This window comes from Pantherophis guttatus, chromosome 2 (genome assembly GCF_059756535.1).
Source record: "Pantherophis guttatus breed Tessera chromosome 2, ASM5975653v1, whole genome shotgun sequence".
NCBI lineage: Eukaryota > Metazoa > Chordata > Lepidosauria > Squamata > Colubridae > Pantherophis > Pantherophis guttatus.
The window spans coordinates 20,712,439-20,734,310 of NC_142064.1; positions in this window are offsets into that span (position 1 = coordinate 20,712,439).

The following is a 21,872-nucleotide window of genomic DNA, read 5'->3' on the forward strand; positions in this document are numbered from 1 at the left end:
ATGGCACCCTGTTGATAAGTCATTTTCAAAATAAATCTTCTATCCGTGAATAAAAAGGATATAAATGTTAATCAACTGTAGAAACACCTCTGTGAAAAATAAACTCCTGCAAATCTTACAGGATACGTTTAGTAGGAAGTCACCACTCACCCCTCTCCTAGAAGAATGAAATATTCTAGGAAATATTAAAAAGGCAGAATATTATACCTCCCTGGATGAGAAATGGAGAAACATGTTTTTTAGGCAGAAAGCAGACTTAATCTTAATAGCCCCCACACTCTCAATAGCCCACAGCAGATGTCAGCGCTTAAGAGATAAAGAGATAGCTACAGTAGGTCTATTCATAAGCAAATGCCCTCACCCAAGATCTAACAAAGATAGAATTAGCCCTCTACCTATCTAGCAACAGAACTCAACACATGGGACCTGGGGAGATTGCATCACCCAGCAAGGCTCAACCAAGCCTGGGACTCAAAAGACAACCTACAAAGTTACCCCTGCATGGCCCCATTGGAGTCTGACAACCAATCAGAATACAAGCTCAAATTCAAAGCCCAACAGAGGATATAAATCTCTCTCTCTCACCCATGTGCTTTTTTGCCCAGGACCTCTATCAACTCTCAAGCCAGATTCACTTAACAACCATGCTACTAACTTAAAAACTGTAGTTAATCACTTAACAACTGCCTCAATTAGCAACGTAAGTCAAGGACTCCCTGCACTACTTGAATTCTTCAGACTCCCAGGTTTGTGGTCAAGGACCTGAGATTGAGGAAGACACATACCAATTTATATGTGTGTGTGTGTGTGTGTGTGTGTGTGTGTGTGTGTGTGTGTGTGGAACAACTTGCCTCCAGAAGTTGTGAACGCTCCAACACTGGAAGTTTTAAAGGAGACATTAGACAACCATTTTTCTGAAATGGTATAAAGTTTCCTGCCTGAATAGGGGTTGGACTAGAAGACCTCAAAGGTCCCTTCCAACTCTGTTATTCTATTCTATTCTATTCTATTCTATTCTATTCTATTCTATTCTATTCTATTCTATTCTATTCTATTGCCATCTAATGGCCATACGGATCCTTGCAGACCAGCTGTGAATGTGCTAAAGCTACCTGTATGGAACTAGCTATCCCATTTCTACATTTTTGTTTTCTAAATAGGGACAACATTTTCCTAGTAGACAAATGGGTTAACACTGGGATTTGGAAGATACAATTCAGAAAAAAAAAATCTGCTTGGCACATTACAGTTTGATTCAGCAAATCCTAGGACAGCCCTGCTGTTTTCAGCTGGTGGTAGAGATTTTCTGCAGTTTCCTGTGACATTAAGTGCAAAATGTTTCCAGATGAGTAATGCCCATTCACAGCAGACATACATTGGAAAGGACAAGGGGGAAAAATCAAAGAAGGTGTGGTTTCATGGTTTTATTGCTTGAGCAAAAGTTGAAATAAACACAGTTTTATTCCAAAACTTTGATCTTTTCTGCCTTTTAATTATATTTGGCAATTGAAAATCCCCCCTGGGTTCTTTCTTTGACTACCATCATTCCAATTATTTAACCGTTTTGGTTCTATAATATTTGAATAAGGACCACGTTTTTAAAACTACTAGAGCCAAGTCTTCTTTCCCATGCATGGGAAATGGAACATAAGGTGACTAAATGAAGTATTTTATTTGCATATTTATTTCATTATTTGGCTTCAGATTGATTTACTGGTCATTCGTTGAATGAACAGGTGTTTTGATTTACGGAGGAAAATTATATGATCTTTAGCAGCTATTCGGAGTCTGCAAAATCAGTTTCCAGCTGGTATCAAAAACTGCCAAGGACTCATTGCCTAATCAGGCCTAAAGTAATACTTATATTTAGTTTTCCCCTAATAAAACTGTCGTGGCTCAATATTACTGAGCCATGGTAGTGCAGTGGTTAGAATGCAATGGCTCGTGTGCCATCAGAGAGGGCATTCTGTGCCACCTCTAGCACGCGTGCCATAGGTTCGCCATCATGGACCTATAAAGAGCCTTGGTGGCGCAGCAGACTAAAGCACTGTTAAGTAACACCAGCTGCCTGCAATTACTGCAAGTTCAAATCTCACCAGGCTCAAGGTTGATTCAGCCTTCCATTCTTTCAAGGTAGATAAAATGAGGACCCGGTTTGTGGGGGCAATAAGCTGACTTTGTATATAAAAAAACACCGCTTTGGGGGGGGGGCCAAAAGCCCTACTAAGCAGGTATATACAAAAGTATGAAGGCTATTGCTTAACGCATTGTAAGCCGCCCCGAGTCTCTGGAAAAGGGCGGCATATAAATCAAACCACTAAATAAATAAATAAACCATGAAAAGAGAAAAGAAGGAAGCAGACAAATCTATTCAGCCATTGTAATTCTGAAATATTGAATGGTATTAATATTTAGTCATTCCCAAAATAAAGCTATACCCTTACTTTCCCTCCTCATCCTCCATGTCTAATTATACATGTTATTAAAGTTAATTTGTAATATTGTGGGCAGATAAGAAACTTCATTTTTTTTTTAAGTAGCTTAGTGTTATTGATTTGTGTTATTTTTTCCCAGGAACAAACAAAAAAATTAGTTTATAAAAAGCCAGCTCCTAGTATAAGGATAGTTCCATCTTTTTTTCCCCCCTGAAATGAGGTTTATTAGCTACACCCTTAGAATAACTGAGCCAATACAGTTCATCCAGGGGTGAAATGCTCCTGGTTCAGACCAGATCTCCCAATCCGGTAGCAATGGTGGCGGGTCGTTCGGAGATCCGGTAGCAAAAATCCCTTCCCAACCCCCCATCCCACCCCCCGCCGATGCCCAGCTGAGCCATGCGATCATCATCATTTTTTTTTTTACTTTTAAAAGCATTTTTTTCTACAACCTTTTTGGCCGAAGAGGTTGTTTAAAAGATGCTTTTAAAAGGCTCTGTCAATCCCAGCTGAGTTGCCTGATCCTCAGAGACTTTTTTTTTCTTTTAAAAGCAAATGCTTTTAAAAGTTAAAAAAAAAAGATTGCGCGCCACAGCTGATCACCCCCCCCCCCTCGTGCACTGTTCTACTTACCGCATGCCTCCTTTTCAGGGGTGAAATCTAAAATATGTTACTACCGGTTCTGTGGGCGTGGCTTGGTGGTGGTGGGGTAATGTGACGGTGGGTGTGGCCAATTTTTTTTTTTTTACTTTTAAAACCATTTTTTCTACAACCTCTTCGGCTAAGAGGTTGTAAAAAAATGTTTTCAAAAGGCTCTGAGGATCCAAGCTGAGTTCCCTGATCGGCAGAGGCTTTTTTAAAAAGCCCCTGCCGATCAGGGAACTCCGCTGGGATCATCAGAGCATTTAAAAGAAAACAAGGATTTTTTTTCTTTTAAATGCCTTTGACGAGTTGCACGATCATCAGAGGCTTTTTTTTTTTTTTACTTTTAAAAGCATTTTTTTCGGCCAAAGTTGTAGAAAAAATGCTTTTAAAAGTTTTTAAAAAGCCTCTGATGATTGTGCGGCTCAGCTGGGCATGGGGGGGGTGGGGCGCGGGGATTTTTGCTACCGGTTCTCTGAACCACCCGCCTCCATTGCTATCGGATCGGGCGATCCGGTCCAAACCGGGAGCATTTCACCCCTGCTCCTTTTGGTGTGTACTGCGCAGGTGCACCTTGCATTTGGTGCGTGGTGCGCACTGCACATGCACAGCCAGTGAACTGGTAGTAAACCAATTCAGATTTCACCACTGAGCTCAGCCAATAATGGTTGCTATTAAACATCTGCCTGCCAATACGTGAGCTGTAGACCAATACTTCATTTCAGACCATTTGTGAAACGTTTATAAATTGACCATTAAGAGAATATGTAGGTGTCCTATCTGATCATCATATAAACACACACCAGAAAATAAATTTACTTCTCCACTTCGCTGTATGCCAGCGTTCCCCAGCTGTGCACCCCACTTCCTCAGATATGTTCATTCTGCAGTTTGTTCTTAGTATTCTAAATTAGCTTGGCCTGAGTGGGAAGCCAAAAGTTGCATTTTCAGTTATTTGGAGGTGTTGGAAGAAATATCCATCTGGTTCAGTTCCAAGCGGGGAGAAAGACACTGGAAACACGGAGACTGATTGGAAAGATGGTTTATTGATGGGTAGGACCACATGGGTTTGAGGTCCTGGGCAGCTGACCACATGGAGTGGAGAATAAGGGTTATTTATACCCTCTCTGGGCTTTGAACTTGAGCTTCCTGTTCCTGTGGCAAGAGCATGTATTCTGTTTGGTTGCTGACAGACTCCCATGGGGCCATGTGGGGGTCATGTTTGTCTGAATCAAGTTTGGTTGAAGCCTGAAGGGTGATGCAATGTCCCCAGGTGATTTTGCAATGCAGTGAGCCCTGCTTCTAGATAATCCTATTATGTCCTGGAGGGTCATGTCTTAATCCCATAGCCCTGGAGCTGAAGCAGGGGTGAAATCCAGCAGATTCTGACAGGTTCTGGTAGCGGAAATTTTGAGTAGTTCGGAGAACCGGTAGCGAAAATTTTGAGTCGTTCGCAGAACTACCTCTGGCTGGTTCCAGAGTGGGGTGGCAACGGAGATTTTGCAATATCCTTTCCCCAGGAGTGGGGAGGGAATGGGGATTTGCAGTATCCTTCCCCTGGAGTGGGGAGGGAATGGAGATTTTGCAGTATCTTTCCCCTGCCACGCCCACAGAACCATTAGTAAAAGAAAATTGAATTTCACCTCTGAGCTGAAGGTCTTTTGTCTTGGAGATAAGCTGGCCCAGTCTTTCTTAATGGGCACCAAATACCTGCTCGGGGCAGGGAGCTGTTTTCTGTCTTTAAAACATGTTTCTTCTTTTATCATCCAGGGAAATATAATATTCTGCCTTTTTAAATATTTCCTTAAAATTTTCGCTCTTCTAGGAGAGAGGTGGGTGCTAACTTTCTACAGAGGAGGTGGGTAGACTCTGGTTTGGGAAAAACTGCCTCGTTTTTCCTTCAAGCTGAAGTACGTGAGATATTTAGCTTTCAAGATCCAGCTTGAGAATATCACGGTTTAGCAGCCCTAACAAATTAGCCCTCTTGCAAAAAGAAAAAAGAAAGAAAAAAAGAAAGAAAGAAAAGCTGCATAAAATGTTGGCAGAAAGGATCTCATGATTTTTCCTTGGGCTGCCAACTTTTTTCCCACGGATTCATTGTATCTTTAACACAATGGCCTTTTTGTATCTTACTGCAGTTGAGTAGGGGAAACAAGAACGCAGCCAGAAAACGTTAGAATTTGTCAAAGGGGATAAAGGTGTTTTCTCAAGTGCAGGAGCTGAGAAACTGTTTGGCCTGCAGCGTCGCAACCATGCAACAATTCATGGAATCAGTCATCATCCTTTTTTTTTAAATGAACACCACTTGACACACATTTGAATAAGGCAGCATCTGGGAAATGTCCCGGTAGTGTCAGCTTTCTTGGTTGCCATCTGCTTCCAGACTGATTTAGTTGCATTTTGCTGAGGAAAATAATTGATTTAAAACAGAATTCCTTTCAAAAGAGCAGAAGGCTGGGAAAAAAAATGTTCGGTTGTGTGTATTCCTTTCCTCTTATGTATCTCCACAACGGTTCAGCGATGGACCGTCTGGAGCCCTCCTTAGATGATGCATCCAACTGGAAGGATTCAGCCCAGTGGTGAAATCTAAAATTTGTTACTACCTGTTCTGTGGGCGTGGCTTGGTGTGGAGGGGTAATGTGACTGGGTGGGCGTGGCCAATTTATTTTTTTTTTAACTTTTAAAACCATTTTTTCTACAACCTCTTCGGCGAAGAGGTTGTAAGAAAATGCTTTCAAAAGCCTCTGACGATCCCAGCTGAGTTGCATGATTGTCAGAGGCTTTTTTTCTTTTAAATGCCTCTGCCGATCAGGCAACTCAGCTGGGATCGTCAGAGGCTTTTAAAAGAAAAAAAGCCTCTGATGATCACGTGGCTCAGCTGGGCATGGGGGGGGCCAGGGATTTTTGCTACCGGTACTCTGAACCACCCGCCTCCATCGCTACTGGGTCGGGCGATCCGGTCCGAACCAGGAGCATTTCACCCCTGATTCAGCCCCATCAAGCATTCCCAGTGCTGAGGGATGATGGATAAAATTAATAGTCCCTGGAAGAACCCCCATTGCCTATCTTGGCTCTGAGGCAGGGATGCCCAACTTTTGTTAGCTTAAGAGTTATCCAGATGTGTGCCTCAAAGGTGCTTTTTCAAAAGGTACCTGGACTTGCTTTCTTTATTTCTTTTTTTTTTAAATTTATTTATTTAGAAAATTTACATTGCTGCCTACTGACACATTTTTTTTAAAATTTGATTTATACGCTGCCCTTCTCCGGAGACTCAGGGCGGCTTACAATATGCTAAGCAATATGCATGGCACTCATAATAACATGGCAACTCAAGGCCGCTTTTGTTGTTGTTAGTTATGAAGTCGTGTCCGACCCATCGCGACCCCATGGACAATGTTCCTCCAGGCCTTCCTGTCCTCGACTATCCTCTGGAGTCCATTTAAGTTCACGCCGACTGCTTCAGGGACTCCATCCAGCCACCTCATTTTCTGTTGTCCCCTTCTTCTTTTGCCCTCAATCTTTCCCAGCATTAGGCTCTTCTCCAGTGAGTCCTTCCTTCTCATTAGGTGGCCAAAGTACTTGAGTTTCATCTTCAGGATCTGGCCTTCTAAAGAGCAGTCAGGGTTGATCTCCTCTAGAACTGACCAGTTTGATCGCCTTGCAGTCCAAGGGACTTGCAGGAATCTTCTCCAGCACCATGGTTCAAAGGTTCAATTCTTTGGTGCTCAGCCTTCCTTATGGTCCAACTTTCACAGCCATACATTGCAACTGGGAAAACCATGGCCTTGACTATACGCACTTTTGTTGGCAGGGTTATGTCTCTGCTTTTTAGTAAGCTGTCTAGATTTGCCATAGCTTTCCTCCCCAGGATCAAGCGTCTTTTAATTTCTTGGCCGCTTACAAGGATATAAAAAACGCCATGTAAAAGAAATAAAAAAAATAAAATAATAACCCTCCACCCCATGACCCTGGCGACAACACACATTCATACTATCCATTTAATGGTCTCCATCCCTCTCTGGGTCCTCCAGGCCCACTGGCAGAACCACAGCTTCAGGGCCTTCGGAAAGAGTGTTAGAGTGGGGGCCAGTCTAATATCCAAGAGGAGGATGTTCCAGAGAGCCACCATGGAGATGATCCTTCTTCTGGGTCCTACCAGGTGTATCTCCTTGAAGACGTTTTGCTTCTCATGGTTTTCTGCTTAGAATACCTCAAAGGGCTGACGTTGCCAGAGCTATCTAGGTTCTTCGCAGCTGCCAACCATTACCTCCCTCCCACTCCAGTCCCTCTGTTAATTTAAGATATACCTCTAATGTACCAGCCCAGGATGAAGTTAAAATCTATGTTTCAATGCCTCTGTAAAACCTTTCCATTCAAGAAATCCAAAAACATTATCAACTCTGTACTGAATCTTCAGGAGACACAAACACTGGGGGGGAGGGGGGAAACAGGGGTGGGTTCTAAATTTTTTTACTACCAGTTCTATGGGTGTGGCTTAATTTGTGGGTGTGGCTTGGAGGTCATGTGATGAGGTGGGCGTGGCTAGCTGGTCAGTCATTTCTGGAAGGTCCTCACCCTTACGACCAGTCCTCGCACTTACGACCCGACTCATTTGTTTGCTTTTAACACTGATCAGCTGTAGGACGGCCCTTTGAAGCCCTGCGGCAAGAGTTTAAACAGTTTTTTTCCCTCTAGTCATCAGCTGGGATTCAGGAGGCAGCAATAGATTGGGGGTGGGGCCAAATAAAAGGTAAGAATAACGGGGTGGGTGGGAGGGGTGGGAGAACCAGTTCGGTGACATCATATTGTCACCGCTACCGGCTCGGCCGAACCGGACCGAACCGGGAGGAACCCACCACTGGGGGGGAAACCACTAGAAAACAAAAGTGAGTGGGTCCCCTCTTTGGCCAATATAGTTGGATGCAATTAATGTTAGTGTGTGAAGAAATGACAGTGGTTCATAATTTATTTGGTCCCTATGGCAGCCCCTTTTCTGAAGTACGTCCAAAAAGTAACCTCCAAAATTAAAATAGAACACCATAGGACCATGATGGCGAACCTATGGCACACGTGCCACAGGTGGCACGTGGAGCCATATCTGTGGGCATGCGAGTGTTGCCCTAGCTCAGCTCCAGCGTGCATGCCCATGCCAGCCATCTGATTTTTGGGCCTTTCGGGCCCACCAGAAGTCAGGAAATGGGCTGTTTCCGGCCTCCTGGGTGGTGGGGAAGGCCATTTTTGCCCTCCTCGGGCTACTAGAAAGCCTGGGGAGGGCGAAAAATGGGTCTACCTGGCCCACCATGCCATTGCGTGCCAAGAGCGGGGGGGTGTCACACGCACATGCACGGGGGGCTGGAAATATTGAATTATGGGTGTGGGCATGCTCAAGAGAGACTCCCATGTACTCCCCCCACTTTTGGCACGCAACGGCAAAAAGGTAAGTCATCACTGCCATAGGATGATTGAGCTGTAGAAAGTCAGCACCTAGCCCTCTCCTAGAAGAATGAAATATTTTGGAAAATATTTTTTTTTAAAGGCAGAAATGGAGAAACATGTTTTTTTAGAGGCAGAAAGAAACCCCCATTTTCCTTAATAGCCCACAGCAGATGACAGCACTTAAGAGATAAAGAGCTTATTGAAAAAGCAAGACAAGTATCTAGATAGCTCTATTCATAGGCAAAGCAAATGCTGCAGGCAGAAATCCATTCAAGACAGGCTATTTTGAAACTTCCTGTATCAAAGTCTGAACAAAGGCAGAATGGTAGGATTAGCCCTCACTCAAGATCCAACACAGGGCAAAATCATTAAGTCACAATAGAATTGCCCAACATCCTATCAGAGCAGTCCAAACGTCAACCAAACGTAGCTCAGACAAACACCTAGGATTTGCATTTCTTCTTTTGCCTATAGAGCCAGCTATGACCCCTACATAACCCCTACATGACCTCATAGGAATCTGACAACAGCCAATAGAATACATGTTCTTGCATAGGAACAGAAAGCTCAAGTGCAAAGCCCAAAGAAAGTATAAACCCTACCACTCCATTTTGTCAGTTGCCCAGAACCACAAATCCATGTGGTCCTGCCCATTAATAAACCATCTTTCCAATCAGCCTCCATGTTTCCATGTCTTTCTTCCAGCTTGGAACTGAACCAGATGGATATTTCTTCACACAGAGCCATTGACTTTGCTTGTGGGAAGCCAATAGAAAAGGTCTCAAACTGCGATCATGTGACCTTGGGATGCTGCAACTATCATAAGTGTGAGCTGGTTGCCATATGCCTGAATTATGATCACATCATTTTGGGAATATGATGACAGTTGCAACTTTAAGAAATGGTTGTTACCACTTGTTCAGCACCATCACATCTTCAAATGGTTGCTAACCAAATAGCTAACCAAATGGCCACTAAGTGAGGACTACTGTATACAAAATACAGCAGGACTAAGCCCAGTTTGAAAATTATTCAAAAGAAATTCTTTGGACCCTTTAACAACAGCAGAATAGAATAGAATAGAATAGAATAGAATAGAATAGAATAGAATAGAATAGAATAGAATAGAATAGAATAGAATAGAATAGAATAGAATAGAATAGAATAGAATTCTCTATTGGCCAAGTGTGATTGGACACACAAGGAATTTGTCTTGGTGCATACCAGTGGTGAAATGTAAAATTTGTTACTACCGGTTCTGTGGGCGTGGCTTGGTGGTGGGGGTAATGTGACTGGGTGGGCGTAGCCAACTTTTCTTTTTTCTTTTTACTTTTAAAAGCATTTTTTCTACAACCTCAAGAGGTTGTAAAAAAAATGCTTTTAAAAGACTCTGACGATCCCAGCTGGCTTGCCTGATTGTCAGAGGCTTTTGTTTTCTTTTAAAAGCATTTTTTTTTTTTTGCTTTTAAAAGAAAAAAAGCCTCTGCCGATCAGGCAACTCAGCTGGGATCGTCAGAGCCTTTTAAAAGCATTTTTTCTACAAACTGAAGAGGTTGTTTAAAAATGCTTTTAAAAGGCTCTGACAATCTCAGCTGAGCCACTTGATCATCAGAGGCTTTTTTTTTTTACTTTTAAAAGCATTTTTTCAGCCGAAGAAAAAATGCTTTTAAAAGTTAAAAAAAAAAGCCTCTGGTGATCACGCGACTCAGCTGGGCATTGGGGGGGGCAGGGATTTTTGCTACCGGTTCTCCGAACCACCACCCGCCATCGCTACCGGATCAGGCGATCCAGTCCGAACTGGGAGCATTTCACCCCGGTGCATACTCTCTCGGTGTACATAAAAGAAAAGATACATTTGTCAAGAATCATAAGGTACAACACTTAATGATAGTCACAGGGAAACAGTCAATATAAATCTTAAGGATACCAGCAACAAGGTTACAGTCATACAGTCATAAGTGGGAGGAGATGGGAGATAGGAACGATGAAAAGATTAATAGTAATATCGGTATTTTATTATGATACTACCTCACTCCCAGTGACTTTCAAAAGGGAATCTTAAAGGAAGACTGTGCTGCTTTAATAAAGAACAAAAAAGGTGGTATCTGCTAGAAAGCTCAAAGCAATTCTTCTGAATCATTTTCCAACTAGGTACAGCCCTAATTATATACATTTTTTATATTCCTCTTACATGAGAAAGAATATTTTTCCTCTGGTTTGAGAAATCCAACTGACCACTAGAGGGCAGTCACATCTAATTTATCATTAGCAATATTCTCCATAAGATGGGCAACTCCTCTTATTTTTTCTTTACAATATTTTTTTTATAGCCAAACATCTTGCTGAGACTTGTTAATAAATAAAATAAAATAAAACAGAATAGCACGATGGGTACACTTCTACCGTTGGCTTTCTTTTTCAGTATCTCAAATAATATGCTCAGCTCAGTGGTGGGTTTCAAATTTTTTTACTACCGGTTCTGTGGGTGTGGCTTGGTGGGCGTGGCTTGGTGGGCGTGGCAGGGGAAGGATACTGCAAAATCTCCATTCCCTGCCCAATCCAGGGGAAGGATACTGCAAAATCCCCATTTCTTCCCCATCAGCTGGGACTTGGGAGGCAGAGAATAGATGGGGGCGGGGCCAGTCAGAATTTTTACTACCGGTTCTCCGAATTACTCAAAATTTCCGCTACCGGTTCTCCAGAACTGGTCAGAACCTGCTGAAACCCACCTCTGGCTTAGCTCTCTATTTGTTTAGTGTAATGTACGCGGGTTTCCTGTATTCCTCATACACATGCCTCCCTCTTAATAGGTTTTGTTTTTTAATTGTCTCCATGAAATTATTTGAATATTCTGATCCTTGCATCCAAGTAAATTGCACTGAATTGCCTGCACGTCTAATTCCTGGCATCTGGCATCCAGCAGGAAGGGAGTGGAGAGGAAATATCGTTTCTAGTCTCCTGCCCAGCCGCAACCACGTCCAGAATCAACAAGACAGCTTTGGAGAGCTGAAGCAGCTTGCTTACACGAAAGGGAAATGCCAGAGGGTTGAGAATGATGCTCAGCTTCAAATCTTTGGCTTTGATACTGGCAGGAGCGGCTGCACAAACCCCCGCCTCCTCCCTAAGAAGGAAGAGCGAATCTGTGAGCCACAGGCAATGAGATGGGGCTTCTCAGAGGCTGAGAAGGAGAAGGTTGGGTTTACAAAATATTACAACTGCAGAAAACCTCTGCTTGTGATCGAGTTATGATCACAATTGAGCCCAAAATTTATGTTGCTAAGCGAAACATGTGTTAAGGGAGTTTTTGCCCCACTTTATGACACCATTCTTGTCACGGTGGTTAAGTGAATCATTGCATTGGTTAAGTTAGGAACACGGTTGCATTGAGGACCCGGATTGTGGGGGCAATAAGCCAGCTTTGTATAGAACAACACCGCTTGGGGGGGGGGGCGAAAGCCCTAATAAGCAGGTATATACAAAAAAGTATGCAGGCTATTGCTATAATGCATTGTAAGCTGCCCTGAGTCTACGGAGAAGGGCGGCATATAAATTGGACTAATAAATAAAAAATAATAAATGGTTGTTAAGTGAATCTGGATTTCCCATTGATTTTGCTTGTCGGAAAGTCGCAAAAGGGGATTCACATGAGCCTAGGACAGCGGTGGGCAAATGTGGCCCTTTTACAACCTGTGGACTTCAACTCCCAGAATTCCTGCTGGCTCAGGAATTCTGAGAGTTGAAGTCCATGGGTCATAAAGGGGCCATATTTGCCCACCCCTGGCTAGGACACTGCAGCCGTCATATATATGAACCACACGGTAAGCGTCTGAATTTTGATCACATGACCATAGGGATGCTGCAACGGTCGTAAGTGTGGAAAAACAGTCATAAGTCCCTTTTTTCAGTGCCGTTGTAACTTTGAACGGTCACTAAATGAACTAAGTCGAGGAGTACCTCATTTATTTAAAAATGTTAACCATCTTCCCGGTGCCTCAGTAAACTAACACCTTTAAAGATAAATAAGGTGTTAAAATAAATAGCTTTTATTCCTTTTTGGCCCACCACCAGTGAATCAACTGGTTACCTGTGCTTATTTCAGCTGTCTTGTAATTTTTCCCCTGACAAATGGGGTAGGATGTTGTTCAATGGTTGACAATTTACCACTGTGAATTTATGTACCAATGCTGTAAAGGTAGTCCTCGATTTACGACCACAATTGAGCCCCAAATTTATCTTGTTAAGTGGAACATTTGTTAAGTGAGTTTACACAGTCAGTATATTACCCCCAACAATCTGGGTCCTCATTTTATGGCCCTCAGAAGGATGGAAGGCTGAATCAACCTTGAGCTGGTCAGGATCGAACTCCTGCTGTGGGCAGTGTTAGTCTACAATACCGCATTCTAACCACTTAGCCACCAGGGCTCCTGCTAATGCTGGCCATTAGCAGAGGATTAACCAGACAGGAGTACTGAGAAATACATTTTTATAGCTCCCATTATGGATAGATTATGTTTGTTAGGAAAGGGATTGTATCTTTAATGACAGTGGCTCAAAGGTTTAAGCAAATTAAATACCGTATTTTTTGGAGTATAAGATGCTCCAGAGTATAAGATTCACATTAGTTTTTGGGGAGGAAAACAATAAAAAACATTCTGCCTCTGCCTACCAGCATCCATCAGTATTCATCTGGCTAGCATTCTTGCAGCAAACAGCAAACAGCCTGGTCAGCTTTAGTACGTTAACACAGCCTGATTCAGCACGAGCAGCTGATTGGCGGTTGGATCGGCTTCCTGGAATACCTCCAATCAGCTGTTCCAGACTGCGGGGATCGTCACAGCCCATCGCTGCCTCCACGTGGTGATTCAGCCTCCGTGCATCGCGTTTTTGGCCTCCGCACCCTTCATTTTAGATCCCTTCCAGGCTTCCAGGATCGTCACAGCACATTGCCGCCAATCACAATCTCTGCACATTGCGTTTTCAGCCTGTGTGTCGCATTTTTGGCCTCTGCATACTCCATTTTTGGCCTCCGCGTGTCACATTTTCGGCTGGTTCCAGGCGGCAGGGATCTGAGGGAGGGAGCTGTTTTCCAGAGGCCAAAGAGGCAGCAGAACTTGGAAAGTTTGGTCAGCAGAAAGAAGGTTAAGACAGCTCCTTTCTAGGTATTCCTAGAGTACATCTGTAGGGTTTTTTTATTTATTTATTTATTTTTATATGCCACCCTTCTCCGGAGACTCAGGGCGGCTTACAATGCGTTAAGCAATAGCCTTCATACTTTTGTATATTTTATACAAAGTCAGCTTATTGCCCCCACAAACCGGGTCTTCATTTTATCCACCTTAGAAAGGATGGAAGGCTGAGTCGACCTTGAGCCTGGTGAGAATTGAACTTGAAGTAACTGCAGGCAGCTGGATGTTAAATGCTGCCTTAGTAGGAGGCATTAGCCTCCTATGACACTCAGGCTGTACAAATAATTGCTTTAGTCTGGCAAGATTCTGTCTGAAGAACAATAAAGGAAACTAGTTTTGAAGTAACCTCACATTCTTGGTATTTTGGCCCAACTGTTGTGTTTGTACATCAGGAAAATCATCTGTACTATTACTTTGCCTACAGAAAGGCACTACCATCTTCTTCCTGGCATCTACAAGCCAGAAGCTTTAGATTGGGAACATCCCATCAAGTTGCATGTAGAAAAGTGATGGGGCTTATGTCATGGCACTGCGATTTATTTATTTATTTGATTTATATTCCGCCTTTATTATGTTTATCAATAACTCAAAGTGGCAATGACACGTAATACTCCTTCCTTATCTTCTTTTCCCCACAACCCTGTGAAGTGCGTTGGGCTAAGAAAGAGTGACAAGCCCTCAAGTCACCTAGTTGGCTGTAGGAAGTTAGCACCCACCCCTTTCCTAGAGGAATGAAATATTTTGGGAAATATTAAAAAGGCAGAATATTATGTTTCCCTGTATAAGAAATGGAGAAGCATGTTTTTAAAGACAGAGCAGCTCCCACCTTCCTGCTCCCACCCTTTTGTTAATGGGCCAGAGGCAGAAACTCAATCTTTGTCAATGGATCTCATCTACAAGACAATGGGACCCATCTAGGATGAAACTCACCACATGGCACCTGGGAAGATTACATCAACCAGCAAGGCTAGCTAAGACCCCCACCCCCTGGGAGTCTGACAACCAATCAGGATACTCTTTCTGGGCCCCAGGAAATTCAAAGCCAGAGAGAGCATTAAAACCCGAGGATTCGCTGTATCTGCCCTTTTTTCTGTTCAGGAACTCAAGCCATGTGATCCTGTCCACCATTAAACCATCTTTCCAAGCAGTCTCCATGTTTCCAGTGTCTTTTTCCCCACTTGGAGCAGAACCCAGAAGGATGTTTCTTCCAACATGGCTTTCTTGCATAAGGCAGGATTAGAACTCTCAGCCTCCTGGTTTCCAGGCCAGCACCTTGACCATTACACCAAACTAACAGATGCTGTTTTCATCACTCTGTCCACCCTTGAGCCCCTGCCCTCTGGACACCAGGCTTCTGCAGCAACAACTCTCATCAATCCAGCTGCATCACTGCCACATGAAGGTTTGCTATCCTAGCTCCCTTCCAACCACCAGCCAATCCACACGGCTAAATATCAAGATGTCACCAAGGGAGATTCCTTGGCACTTCTGACTCTTCTGTTTGGCACCAGTTCTCAAATGCCTCCTGAAGGTGCCAGGGAATGTTGGTAATTAGGACATTCGATTAATGATTATTTTGGGTGGTTTGGGTTTTGTTTCAGTTTCCTTTGCTTTTGTTAGATTTAACTGCTTTAATCCGATTATTGGATTTTGTGCCAGTCAGAGTCACATCTGACTGGAGCCAGCTTGTAATTAAGCAATTAATAAGTGTCTTGCAATGAATCTTAAATGCCAAGGATGAAGGGTAAAGGTGGAAGTTTTAGAGAACTTCCAGGCCATCAGATTTTCTCTTGGTCCTTTTTGAGTCATGTTTCAACAGTTCTTTTTGGATTTCTCTCAAGTCACAGCAGATCATGTCACGTGATGATGCCATGACAACGTGAGTTTGACACCCCTGGTATAGGAGGTGACATAGAACCACCAGCCAATCATGGCTTGTCCTTTCAGGCTAATAATTGAGCCCACAGGGCAGTGGTGAAATTCAAATTTTTTTACTACCGGTTCTGTAGGCATGGCTTTGTGGGCATGGTGTGGCTTTCTGAGCATGGCTTGGTGGGCATGGCGGGGAAGGATACTGCAAAATCTCCATTCCCACCCCACTCCAGGGAAAGGATACTGCAAAATCCCCATTCCCTCCCCACTCCTGGGGGAAGGGTATTGCAAAATCTCCATTCCCACCCCAATCCAGCCAGAGGTGGTATTTGCCGATTCTCTGAACTACTCAAAATTTCTGCTACCAGTTCTCCAGAACCTGTCAGAACCTGCTGGATTTCACCCCTGCCACAGGGCTATTGGCCAATCAGTCACCACACTAATCATATGTCCCCATATATCTATTCTTGCACATACAACCCTACCACTTCCTCAAAAATATTTTTTTTTAATTACACTATGGTTTTAAATTTCTATCATCACAGTAGCGTTTGCAAGGGGTGTGTTGTCAAAAAAAAAAAAAAATCAAAATGGCAGCCACAATCATACAATGGAAGCCCAGGGCTGGATTTAGATGAAAAGAGGCCCTAGGCCAGTGATGGCTAACCTTTCTGCCATCGTGTGCCAAAAGGGGGGGGAGCGTGGAGGGTCACGCACGTGCGTGCCCACACCCATAATTCTATGCACCCTGCCCCCCTCACATGCATGTGTGACCCACCCCGTGCTCCCCCACACTTTTGGCATGTGATGGCACGGTGGGCCCACTAGGTCCATTTTTCACTCTCCCCAGGCTCCAGAGCTTTTCTAGGAGCCTGGGGAGGACAAAAACAGCCTCTCCCCCCGGAGACCAGAAATGGCCCATTTGCTGACTCTGGTGGGCCCAGAAGGCCTGAAAATCAGCTGGCCAGCGCACGCATGTGTACCCAAGATGAGCTCGCGTGCCCACTGATATGGCTCTGTGTGCCACCTGTGGCACATGTGCCATAGGTTCACCATCACGGCCCTAGGCTATTCCACTTATGAGGCCCTTTCACCTATAGTGAAAGTGTAATTTTAATTTTGCTAACAATTTGAATGTAGGCCCCTCTTGATCTTGAGGCCCTAGGCTGAAGCCTAGTTAGCCTATAGGAAAATCCGGCCCTGTGGAAGCCCCACCTCATTTTTAAATGTGTCATATAGGCAATGCATGTTACAGGCCGGGGCTCCTATTGCATGGTTGTCTCTGTCATTTTTACTTTTTTTACTCTAATCCCCACTGAGGCGCCTTGTCAGATGTAAATGCCTTATTCTCTAATGTGTAAATAGTGTACAAACAGTGTATCAGGGGTTAACTTATTCTTCACTTCTTAATGTATTCATAATTCACCACTCCCACATATAGCTCCACCCATTGTATATATAAGGAGCTACCTACACCCTTTCCCTTGCTTCTATCTGTGAATATTCAGTGAATATAGAATGCCTATTGTAAATAAAAGAATATATAGTTAAATCTTTAACTCTTGCTAATCTTATTGAGTCTGATCCTGAAAATATTGCAACAAACTGGTAGCAGAGGATGGTTAATTGACTCAATAAAAAACTTTAAAATGTCTAAGAAAGATAGGCCCAACACCAGGGCCTACAGCAAAGAAATGGAAACGGAACAAGAAATAACCAACGAATCCACAAACGCAATTTCGAGAGAGTCCGAAGAATACACCACTGAAGACGAAGAAATAATTGATGACCAGGAGGAAATCGAAATAGAGAATAACGAACTCAGGTCAGAGATATTAAAACTATTAAAAAGCCAGAAGAATGATGAAAGCCTCATCGCGAACCTCCAAGATATGCTGAAGAACAGCGGAGCAGCGAGAGAGAAAAACATCACTAATGAAAAGCCTAAGGACCCAGAAATAGTGAGTGATATGATTGCGGAGAAAATCATTACAAAGAAGAAAAACGGTGATCCCGCGCGAAAATTTGAATGGCAGCCATCTTGGTTTCAACAGGCCTCCAAGATGAGCGAAGCAGAGCCAATCAGCAAGCTCAATTCAAAATTTCTGGCGCGAAAAATGTTATCAGACAACGAAAACGAAAAAGAAGATTCAAACACCTCAGAAGAATCAGAACCAGAAAGTGAGGACGATCCAACAAAACACCAAATAAAATCAGCAATGAAAACGCTCTTTGCTGCATTTGGGCCAAAACTGAAAATTACTAAAAAGATGCCGAAGAAACGAGCGAGCAAGCCAATGCCTCAAGACCTGCCCGCTCCCATCCTGACTACAAGAGCGCTGACGCCCGAACCCAGAGAGCCCTGCCGATACCGCCCTACGCCGCAGACCGAAGCAAGCACCAACGCCCTCAATAGAAGAGGAAGAGCAGCCACCGTCGTCAGGACTCCCAAAGTCGAACCAGAGACCGACTCGTCTGAAGAGGAGCAGAGCGAACAAGCCGCAATGGGGAGAACCTTCCACGACGACGCCGAAGAAGAAATGAACAACGCGCATGCGCGAAACTACGCAGACGGTCCGGGAAGACATGAACTGGAGAGAAGACCATGCAGACTCGTAGCGAGCATCCCCACGCCGTTTTGCAATTTTCTGCATTTACGAGACCACGGACTACCTCAGGTTGTAAGTAATGGACCCAATAATGTCGGAAATTTACCCAGTGACTTCCCAAAACTAAGGGTTGAGGGCATTAATTTACAAGAATGGTATCAACAGCTCCAGGTTGTCTTTATGAAGGAAAACTTACTGTTTTTTATCACTAGTCCCCCAAAAAGACCTTGGACTCTAAAAATAGATTGTTTACACCATAGAGCTTTTTTCTTAATAATATCTAGTGTGTCTCCTGCAATGTATCACAGCATTAAGCCAAATTTGACTGTTTCAGAAATTATTCAATGCATGTTTAATTTGTTTCACAGTGACAGTGTAGCTACCACCACAAGGATATCTAAAGATTTCTTTTCGTCTAGGGTAAAACCAGGGGTTTCCATAAGTGAGCATTTAATATCTTTGAACAAAATAAGAGCTGAACTGCATTTGAGGGGGGAGGTGATTTCAGACCAAACAATGAAAAGTGTTATTATCAACTCACTTGATCCATCATGGGACAATTTTATGTCACATTTAGACACAATCAATCTAGGATATTTATCCATAGAAAGTCTATCCAACAAATTGATAACAGAAGATAATTCAAGAAGGAATCGTTCTAACAATCACACAGAACACAAACCATATAGGAAAGTAGCTTTCCAAGAAAAATATAGTGGAACATTTAAATGTCATAATTGTGGATCCAGGGAACACAATAGAAGAGATTGCCCAAAATTTTTAAAAGAAAGATATAGATCAGAATACAGAAACAAATACGATTATAGACAGCCTTCCATAGAAAGGCATAGATATAGGAGCCCACCAAATCACAGAGAGAATAGAGGGGGCAGAGACAATTCAAAGGATAGAAAATCTGGTTCACTGAATGGATTAAATAAACAAGACAACACTAACACACAGCAAAGTGAGAACAATAATTGGCTTATTGATTCTGGAGCAACTAATCACACCACTAATAACAAAAGTATATTATCTTCATTTGCAGAAGATAAATTTGTAATTAAGGTAGCTAACCAAGAAAAGGTTCAAGTATTAGGTAGAGGAAATGTAACCTTGCCTGGTCTAGGAAAAATAGAGGGGGTATTACTAATACCTGAAATACCTCATAACATATTAAGTGCCATAAAACTAAGCAGAGATTCTGACATTAACATTGTCTTTTCAAAAGGAAAGGCAACTTTGGAAAAGAATAAAATAAATATAGGCACTGTGGTGATTAAAGGAGGCCTACCTTATCTGATAACAAAAGAAAAATGGTTACATAACATTGATTCAAATATGGAAGATTGTATTGAAAAAGATGATGAGAATGTTAGCAACAGTGACAATGATGAATGTAAAATATCTCATGATCACACAGATGCACACAACGATAAGAAGCCAAAAATAGGTAAACCAATTCATGATGAGTGTGCTCACATCTTACATAGGAAGTTAGGACATGCCAGTTTTCCTGTAGTACAAAAAATGACTGAACACGCAGAAGGTGTTAAAATAAAAAATTGTGAAAATTATCTGGAATGCTCAGTATGTAAATCTACAAAACTAAAAACTAGTCCCAGGCCAAGAAAATCTACTAGATCAACTAACAAAATTTTTGATTTAGTACACATGGACTTAGTTGGTCCATTAACTCCATCAATCACTTATAGAAAACGTTACTTCCTGACAATAGTGGACGATTATAGCCGCTATGGATTTGTTTATACATTAAAACACAAAGATGAAACATTTCAAAAATTTAAAGAATTTTACAAACGCATAGAAACACAACACAACATCAAAATAAAACAAATTATGACAGACAGAGGATGCGAATTCATGTCTAAAGAATTCTCCCAATGGTTAAAAGACAAAGGAATGTTACATTACACATCTAGTCCATTTTCTGCGTTCCAAAACGGGATTGCAGAGAGAAAAAATTCCACATTACAAACCATGATTAGGTGCACATTGGAAGATGCTGGCTTAAGCAAACAATTCTGGTCAGAAGCCTTACATTATTCAAATTACACACAAAATAGAACATGGTCCAGCATTGTAAATAAGACACCATATGAAGTGATGTATAATAGAAAACCAAAATTAGCACACATGCATATATTTGGAGTCACAGCAGACGTACACATACCTAAACAATTAAGAAGAAAGGGAGAAAATGTGTCCAGAAGACTCAGATTTATGGGATATGAGACTGGCACTAAAGGGTACAGATTCATTGATAGTAACAACAAATTTATAGTCTCCAGAACAGCTGTGTTCCATGAACAAGCCAACTGGTCTAAATTACATCTTAATGAAATATTCCCAAATAAATATGAAGATACAAAACCTCATGAGAAAGGGACTATAGAAAAGCAAAATATCAACAAATATAAAAACAAAACCAAGACTTGGACAAATAGCCAACACAAAATAAAGACAGACACACTAACAAAAAAGGAAGCAAGATATTTGCATGATAACGATAGTAAACCCGAAAAAATCATTAGAAACACCAGAAATCAAATGCCAAATAAATACAAGGATTATGTAATGCATATGGATGGTGAACCAACAACACCCAATACATATGAGGAAGTGCTAAAACTTCCTCGCGAAGAAAAAGAAAAATGGGAATTAGCAATGAAGAAAGAGATGGAAAGTTTACAAGGATTAAATGTATTTACACCTGTAATTGCACCTAAAGATAAAACAATTATTGGTACCAGGTGGATATATAAAATTAAGAATTTAGAGGGAGGAAATACTCTATACAAAGCTAGATTAGTTGCACAGGGTTATGCACAGAAATATCCGGAGGACTATACTGACACGTATTCCCCCACTGTAAGAACAGAGAGTGTCAAAACAGCTCTAGTGGTAGCATCAGCACTCAATCTTGATGTATTCCAATATGACATACAGACTGCGTACCTACACGCAAAACTAGATAAGGAAATATACGTAAGAGCACCTCACAGTCAATACACAAACAGAAATGAGACTTGGTTGTTAAACAAGAGTTTATACGGGCTAAAACAATCTGGTAAACGGTGGTATGATTGTTTAGTAAAAGTGCTTAAGACCATGGACTTCAACGCTACCACTGCTGATAATTGTTTCTTTGTCAAGAGGGGTGATGATTACATTGAATTTGTATTGATTTATGTGGATGACATTTTATACATAGGAAAACATAAAGAGAGAAGAGAAACTTTTGTAACTAAATTAAATGAGCATTTCTCGTTGAAATCTTTAGGCAAGGTAAACAAATACCTTGGTGTCCAAATTAATAAGACAAAAAGGGGATTCAAACTTACCCAGAGAGATAAGATCATAGAACTTTTAAATAAATGCAACTTAAACAACGCCAAACCTTGTGATACTCCTATGCAAACTGACTTTCTAAGAAATACTGATGAATCTTCTCCCGAATTCAAGGACAACACATTTTATAGATCAATCATAGGTTCACTCCTTTATATATCTAATTGGACTAGACCAGATATCGCTTTACCACTCAATTTATTATCCAGGCATGTCAGCAAACCAACAATGTATCACTGGGAAGCTGTTAAAAGAATTTTAAGATATCTAAAAAGTACACTAGACTTTTGTTTAATGTTAGAACCTAATGATAATAAAGA